Source organism: Hippopotamus amphibius, chromosome 13 (genome assembly GCF_030028045.1).
Source record: "Hippopotamus amphibius kiboko isolate mHipAmp2 chromosome 13, mHipAmp2.hap2, whole genome shotgun sequence".
NCBI lineage: Eukaryota > Metazoa > Chordata > Mammalia > Artiodactyla > Hippopotamidae > Hippopotamus > Hippopotamus amphibius.
Window position 1 is genome coordinate 60,176,681 of NC_080198.1, and position 8,484 is coordinate 60,185,164.

At 36.8% G+C, this 8,484-nt stretch overlaps 1 non-coding gene across 1 annotated transcript; it reads left to right on the forward strand.

Moving 5' to 3' along the window:
- The first annotated feature begins 8,004 nt into the window (after window positions 1–8,004).
- LOC130835435 (U6 spliceosomal RNA) lies at window positions 8,005–8,112 on the forward strand. Its single transcript, XR_009048919.1, has one exon. It is a non-coding gene; the product is annotated as a U6 spliceosomal RNA (small nuclear RNA).
- Window positions 8,113–8,484: the final 372 nt, after the last annotated feature.

Genomic DNA, 8,484 nt, shown 5'->3' on the forward strand with positions numbered 1-8,484 from the left:
GTGCCTGCTCTGACTTTAATTATTTATGTTTGGTCAGAAAAATACAATATAATAATTCCACAACTCTTTATTCTATAGATAGCATCTGATATCTGAACAACACATATCCACACTTAAGAAAAGTAATGGATATCTGACCAAACTTTTGCTCTTTTAACAAAAGACCATACACTAATCCTTAGATATTCTGTTAAAAGGTATATATTCAATGCCCCATAGAAAAGAATAGAACTCTTGCATATTCAAGGAATTTTTTACATGTGAAGTCTAGGTAGTCCATGCTCAAGATCAAAATTTGTATCAACGTTTTCCCCTCCTGGATGGTAATATCTTTTACAACAGGGACAGTGTCTTATTTATCGATAATCTTAGTTCCTAGCAAAATGTGTGGCACAACAGACCATCTTTAAATGCTTGCTGAACTGAATGGAATACAATAAATATGTCACTAAAAGTTTTTCATTGATGATGGTTTATAAATCTTCTAAAATAACATTTCTAATCCTTGGGACAACTGTCATGATTTTGAAGCAAATTGCTACACCTTCAGAGGAAGGAAAGACAGCTCACAAGCAGATTTCTCTATGGAAACTAAGCCACAGTCAATGTGAAAATAAATGTAAGAGTAGTACAAGTTAATACTAATAGTTTTTCTAATCCTGTTTTTTTAAATATTGAAAAATGTCTAACAATTGATTCAATTTACTTGAAAAGAATAAGGGATAAAAAATAAACTACCAAAAGAAAAATATTAACAGAGAGAATGAGTCAGACAATTAGGATCCCTCTATAGAAAAGAGGCCTTGACTCAGAAAACAAACCAGGGAGAATTAGGTAAAAGGGGCCATTGCAGCACATACAACATACAACAGCTAATAGACAAATGGGAGGCAATGGCTCCTCTGTGCGCAGAATAATCGAAAGGGAGATGAATTAGACTTTACCAGAAGACTTCAGAACTTTTTTGAAGAATTAAAGACTGATGGCTCATAAATTTGAAAATTATACAAGCTTGGTTTGCCATAAACATCAAAATCAAACTTACTTTATAAAAAAAAGTGCTCTACACCACCCAGATTAGGGTAATGAGCAATTCTTCAGGTCTGTACAATTTCTTCTGTCTATTATCTTTAGATTAGACCAAAGGAACGGATAAGGCAGTTCCCGTCATTATAAATTAGTCTAAAATGTAATCAGGCTCTTGGCTGTCATCTGCCCAGAGAACAGCTCTTCCAGCAGAGCTGCCAAGTGTACTGGCTTCCATAAATGGACCCACGTTGAATGAATGAAGGGGCCAGTCCTTGTCCTAGTCTGATAATTAGGCCCCATCCCCTTAAGCACACCAGCTGTCCTAATTATTATAGAAAGAAAACTGATATTTTAATGCCGATTTTAGTAGGCATGAGAAAAGGCTATACAAACTTTTTAGTATATCAGTTGTGTAGCAGAACCTGTTTACCAACACACGTGGTAAGAAATGGTGTGTATGAAATATACATTGGCACACCCCAAACCATATGTCCAAAGAATGCATGTGCCAGTGTTCAGGTTTGTGATACTGTATGGTCAACAACTCAAGATGGCTGTTCTCTTGCTCTCTCTACATCCCCTGCTCGACCAGTGCCTGCTTCACCTGTACCCAGCTCACACGACTGACCTTCCTACACAATTGCCCCAGGCCCCCGCTAGTGATTGCTCTTATCAAAGGGGCATTGAGGGGTGTGCCCCTCTGCTAGTTTCTCTGGTAACTGGGGAGCCAACTTGATGTCAATTCCCCCTGTAACTGCTAGCCTCCCCCTTACCCCTGGAGCAAAGGCTGCTGCCCTGACCTGCCCGCCATCCATCCGCTATACACGGTAGGGTGTCTCTCCAGGACCTTGCTTCAGACGTGTAAACTCTCCCAACCATTAAAGCATGGATGTCTCTGTTGCTGACTCTAGGCTCTTTCCTCAGTCTTGAAGCTGGGCAAGCACAAGGCTTATAGACCTGTAGGGTGTAGCCCAACAAACAGATTTCTGCAAGATACCAAAATTTCCCCTACACCCTAAAACTTCCCCGAAACTAATAGCACGAAAGTGATACTCAATCCAGAAAATAATTTTTCATTAATTATACTCTCAGGCTATTTTTCCCTTCTGTATGCTATATTAGTCAATGTTTTTTTCTTTAATCAATAATCTTATGGACTTGTTAGGAAGATTAAATAAGATAATGTATATGTAAGTGTTTATAAATGTAAAAGAACTGTACAAAGTTTTTATTTTTACTGACTTGAAAATGACTTCTCTTCAAACTTCTCAGGCTCTTAAAATCATGCCACAAATATAAACATATACCAAAATAAAGTGATATACATATTTAAACTGATAGTATTTTAGAGATTAAAAAGTTCAAAACGGAGTAAAAGTATTATTTCTCAAGATTGGCTTCAAAAAGACACATGCACTCCCATGTTCATTGCAGCACTATTTACAATAGCCAGGACATGGAAGCAACCTAAATGTCCATCCACAGATGAATGGATAAAAAAGATGTGGTACATATATACAATGGAATATTACTCAGCTGTAAAAAGCAAGGAAACTGGGACATTTCTAGAGACATGGATGGATTTGGAGACTGTCATACAGAGTGAAGTGAGTTAGAAAGAGAAAAACAAATACCGTATATTAACACATATATGTGGACTATAGAAAAATGGTACAAATCAACCGGTTTGCAAGGAGGAAACAGAGACATAGATGCAGAGAACAAATATATGGACACCAAGTGGGGAAAGGGGGGAGGAAAGAATTGGGAGATTGGGATACCAAATTGTACACTCTAAATATATGCAGTTTATTGTATGTTAACTGTATCTCAATAAAAGTTCTTAAAAAAAAAAAAAAAAAAAGATGGGCTGGTTGGAGCAACAGGAACCTGACACTAATCTGTTCTTCTACTAGGACAGACTTAAGGCAACTAGCCCAGGCTTAGGAAGGCTTAGCCTAGTGGAGAAAGCGAAATGCTTTATCAGAACAGGGTTACCTGGGTAACAGTTGGACTCTAGCAGGTAGCACCATGGATAACATCTCTGGCCAAATCAACAGTGAGGCTGACAGATCATAACCAAGTCCTTCCACACCCACCCTCTGAGCTCATGGCTCCTGTTTCCCCACAGCCACTGAAGCAGGTTGCATCTTTTCTGCTAAGGTGATTAGGAGGTGTCAGCTGCAGTCTTACAAGGGAAATTTGTACAGACAAAGCAGAAAAAGAGGAAGGCGCAAGCAATCTCCACTCAGTAACCTTTGAAGGTCTAGATAGCCACAGTCCTTTGGAATATATTTTCTCTTTCAACCATCTTGAAATCCATTTCCCACCTGTTCCTTTTGACTTATTTGAACCTCACCAAGATTCTCCTGATTCTATCTTGATTCACAAAATAATTAGTTGGATGCCTTCTTTACGTATCTAGGCACTCAGTGTTTACTTTTCAGTGACTTTTGTCACACTGAACTAAAATTACCCATGTATTTTTTTTATTTCCCAACTGTTAGGGTTCTTTTGTTGTCGTTTGTTTGTTTTTATTGGCTGCATTGGGTCTTGGCTGCTGCGCATGGGCTTTGTCTTGTTGCAGCGAGCAGGGGCTACTCTTCGTTGTGGTGCACGGGCTTCTCATCGCAGTGGTTTCTCTCGTTGTGGAGCACGGGCTCTAGAGCACAGGCTCAGAAGTTGTGACACACAGGCTTAGTTGCTCTGCAGCATGTGGGATCCTCCTGGACCAGGAATTGAATCTGTGTTCCCTGCATTGGCAGGCAGATTCTTAACCACTACGCCACCAGGGAAGCCCCCCAACTATTAGTTTCTGACAAGTAATTTTCTATATATATTTCATTCTGACCCCCAATCAGAACTCCGTCTACTTGGGTGATACCTCTGAAGGTCATTAAAATGATAATGAACACCCACTTTGAACCCCATAACCTCTCAAATTTGCTCATACCTTAGGTGGACACTTCATAATGGGTTGCCCAAGTCCTGAAGTTGTTTCTATGCATGAAGTCTGCTTAGAAACCAAGAAATCCCAGTGAAGACAGCTATGCCAAATAGAACTCGGACGCAATCATGAACATGTAGTAAATTAAACCTGTTATGTAACGTAGATCCACTTTTCAAAAAAATGGGTTATCGTAGCTCTTAATGGGAAGTTTGGAGGACAGCTGACAGCACCAAAGATAAATGTGAGTTCAGAAGCATTGCCTCCTGCAGTAGGGCTGGTGCAAGAGAAACTGTAGAAGCAAAAAATACATCTGCCAGTTTTCCAGAAATTAATTCATTTAACTTTTTCTCCTGAATGAATCAATTCACAATGTTAGTAAACATTTATTTACTGACCTACAGTGCAGAAGCATCGTATTGGGTATTGGATAAGAATACACAACAAAAGCTGAAACGGTTTATAGACGTTTTCCATGTTCTTGGAAAGCCTAATCAAGTTACAAGGATGTGACTTTGTGAGTTATTTCATCTTACACCCTATTTCAGCAAAAGAGGTATCTCTTTGCAATTAGGGGAAGTCACTTGGATTCTGTCCTCAGTAGCAGCCAAGCCCCTGGAGACACGCACCAACATGCTGCCGCCTTTGCAGCGATGTGCTCGGCCCATGACGCCTTTCATCCTTTCCTCGGAGTGCGCACAGCTTGTTAGTTACAGTTGTGATGATCTTCTGCATCATTTGCCTTGTTTTATTCCTTTACCTTTATTGTTGTGTTCTGCCTTAACTGTTCAATTACACACAATTGAGAATGCTCTGTCAGTTAAATGTTGAAACACCAAAATTTTCTGTGGAAATTACATTTTAGATTTAGGAGGATTCATCCCTAAGGGATATCTCAGGGACAAATTATCCTCCCAAGGCTGAGGAAAGGAAGAGAGGGACAAAACTAAACCATAATAATGGCAATTTTCCTCAGTAGTTACATAAATTCAATGCAATTACCAATGAGCTTCTTGAAGAACTGGAAAAACATTTTAAAGTTCTTATAGAAGAATCAATATGTGATTGTTGCCATGATATTTGGGGGCGAGAGGGAGAAAAGGATACTGAAATTGTACCTACAAGACACTTAAATTATTGAACTACACTAATGAAATCAGTATAATATTAGCATAGGAACAGCCAAATAGATAAACGAAACAGATCAGAAAATCCAAAATAGATCCAAGTACACATAGTAACAATACATGATAAAAGAAGCATCTCTATCCGTGGGAAAAGAGAGCATTTGTATAAATGTACATACAAATGGAAAACAAATAAAGGCATACCTTCACTTCATACAAAAATAAATTTCAGATGGTTTAATAAGCTAAACCTAAAAATAAAACTATGAAAAATATTTTTTAAAGAGGAGGTTATCTATAAAACCTCAAGGTCAAGAAATTCTTAAGCAATAAAGGGAACCCAGAAGCCACAAAGAAGATAACTAATTTTTTTTTAAGTAGTAAAACAAAAAGAATTCAGCTTGGTATAAAACACCATAAACAAAGTCAAGGAAAAAAACTATATTCTAAAAGGAAATATGTACAAAACTCATGGCTGACAGTTATATTCCTATAATGCAAAATGCTTCTACTGATTAATAAGCAAAACAAAAAATCCTGCCATAGAAAAGTGGGCAAAGAAAATATAAAGGCAATGTAAAGAAGAAGAAATGCAATTCACAAAGACACAAATGCTCAACTAGACAGTAACAAGAAAAATGCAAAGTAAAATAACCAGATATCATTTTTTACCCATTATTGTTGCATTTAAGATTAGTATTTCCAGTGCTAATGAAGATGTGGAGCACAGGCAATCTCACACACTCATGATGGGAGCTTGAACTGCTTCTTTTTGGAAAGTATGTGACAGTTTCTGTTAAAATATTTAAATGTACATAGCCTTTAACTCAGTAATTCTACTTCTAGAAATTCATCATATAGAAATAAAATCACAAACATGAAAGGTTGTATGTAGGAAAGCGTTCACTGCAGCAATGTTGGTAACACCAAAGTGACTGAAAACAACCTGAATGGCTATCAATAAAGCAATAGTTAAGTATATTAAGGTACAGCCACATGACAGATGATTCTGCAGTTGTTAGGAGTTCAAAGGATTCTGCAGTAATTAAAGAGGAGATTTTTTTGTACTGACCTGAAAATCTGATATGTAAATAAGTGAAAAAAATGCAAGTTGTAGGATAATATGTATGATATGATCTTTTTATGATATAAAGAATAAACCTCTATAAATGTGAATATATATATCCATATGTGTGTGTGTGTGTATATATATATATATCTCCATGTCTACATACACACACACACTAAAAAATATGGAAGAATACCAGGATACCCACCAAATGTTAATATTGGTTTTTTCAGGAAGATAGGATTAGAGGTAGAAGGGAAAACTAAGAATTGTTTCTTCATATACCTCTGTATTGCTTGAATGTTTGCAATAAGCATATTAATCTTAATACTTAAGCATATTTTAAAAGTAGCTGATCCTGACATTTTAGTCTTTATTTATTTATTTAATCAACAATTATTTATTGGTGCTTAAGCTTAAAACTAAAATTGTATAATTCCTTTAAAAAATTCAAAATAATCCCAAGCAACAAGCAATATCATTTAGCTGTTTGGGATATATTTTGCATCAGTGAAATTATTCAATTACAGTTTTACTCAACCACTAGACTTAAAATTTTATTGAAGTGCCTTTGTGGTTAGAAAACAAATTAGTAACACAGTTACAATTATGAAAAATATTGTTATTTATTCTATACTATATGACACAAACCCAAATAGTGCATAAGTGTTTGATGAGATTCAGGACTTTTTCCTTTAATATATATTCTACCTCAGTTACTCTATGGACCCCATCCTATGAGAAAATGAGAAGGCATATCTCAAGAGAAAAATGTAAATCTAAATTCTCACACTTGACTGTAAATCTGCTTCCTGCTCTTTGGGTAGCTATTGCATTAATCAGAAGCCCAGAAGTTCGATTCATCAAATTCTCCTAAGAGAAGTCATAAATAAGTTGAAGAAAATACTGAATGTTGACTTGAGAGACCCAACTGTATATGAGAGGCTTTCTAAGCGGTGCATTATGTAGCTATTCCTCTGGGTTCTCCAGGCTCTCTGTTTACTTTCTGTTTATATTAGTCCCTCTATCCCTTCACTTTTTGGGGGAGAGAGGAAGTCCTAGGGGACTCAGAAATAAACATAATAACCAATTACAGTTATTATCCTAGGTTCCTGATACATTTTTCAATCCTTCTTTGATGTTTTATCTCTCTTTACTCTTTAAATCTTTTCTTTCAATTGTTCTCTTTTTCAAGTATTGCAGTGTTTTTTTTTAAGAATTATATAATTCCTATTATGTTTTTGCATAAATACTAAAAGTGGAAATTAAGACAGTTCTTTGACACAAGGAAAGGGTAACTGAATAGATATACCACCTTTATTCATAATTCATGGATTTATGCTTTTGGAAGATTTTTTCAATTCTCCTCTAACCATGCAAACACCAATATTTTTGTGAAAGTTCTACAATATGGGTGCTATGGTCTGAATGTTTATGTCTCCTTAAAATTCATATGTTGAAATCTTAACCCCCAGAGTGATGGTGCTAAGAGGTGGGGGCCTTTAGAGATGATTAGGTCATGACAGCAGAGACCTCATAATTGGGATTCGTGCCTTTGTGAAAGATGTCCCAGAGAGCCAGCTCACCCTATCACCCAGCAAGGACACAGCAAGAAGTCAGCAGTTTATAACTCAGAAGAGGGCCTTCACCGGAATCCAACCATCCAGCACCCTAATCTTGGACTTCCAGCCTCTAAATTGTCAGAAATAAATTTCTGTTGTTTTAAATCACTTGGTCTATGGTTTTTTGCTATAGCAGCCCCAAAGACCAAGACAAGGGAGAAAGGCATACTTTCTTGATTGGTTCCCCCAATAAATAAGATGCAAAATCTAGTGCTCGCTTCGGCAGCACATATACTAAAATTGGAGCGATACAGAGAAGATTAGCATGACCCCTGCACAAGGATGACACGCAAATAAGATGCAAAATATGACAGAACTCAGACTTTCCAGGGGCCTTCTGAGAGTGCCAGCACATGTATTAATTGGGTGTCACTCCATTAATCTGAGAGTTTGGCCATTCTTTTTTAAGAAAAAATTGATTTCTTTGGGTTTTCTGCTCTTCATAATAGATTCTTAGAGAGAAAACCTTAGTCAGAAAATATTTCCTTGCCTGCATTACTCTATTTAAGAATTCTCTCTTTTCTCTCCAGGGAACTTTTACTGTAGAGAAGCACCAGAGCTCTGCCATCATTTTACAATTCTCTCCGCTATTTTCTGAGCTACTAAAACTTTAAAATTTTACTAAGATTAGTTTTGTTATGGAACATCTGAGTCTAAGTACTGACTCATGGAATTTATTTTCAATGTAAG